Here is a 232-nt window from a genome sequence, read left to right as displayed (position 1 = left end):
TAGATCTCCGATGGTGCGAACACCATCTTCGTCAAGTGCCGCGAGCACGTGGTTTACGCGTGTCAGATCGGACCTAACACGTTGGTTGTGGAAAATCGCTTCCGCGTGTGTAAACCACTGCTGTGGCGAGTGTCGCCAAAATCCGGGTAATCGAACGGATGAGAATGCGCTTATGTCAAACGGCATTACTGCTGAAGCGTCGGTAGGCGCAAGGGGACGCGGTAAATTTTCG

The sequence above is a fragment of the Acyrthosiphon pisum genome, unplaced genomic scaffold (genome assembly GCF_005508785.2).
Source record: "Acyrthosiphon pisum isolate AL4f unplaced genomic scaffold, pea_aphid_22Mar2018_4r6ur Scaffold_21480;HRSCAF=24084, whole genome shotgun sequence".
Taxonomy (NCBI): domain Eukaryota; kingdom Metazoa; phylum Arthropoda; class Insecta; order Hemiptera; family Aphididae; genus Acyrthosiphon; species Acyrthosiphon pisum.
The sequence above is the reverse complement of the archived record's forward strand: the minus strand, read 5'-3'. Positions refer to the sequence as shown.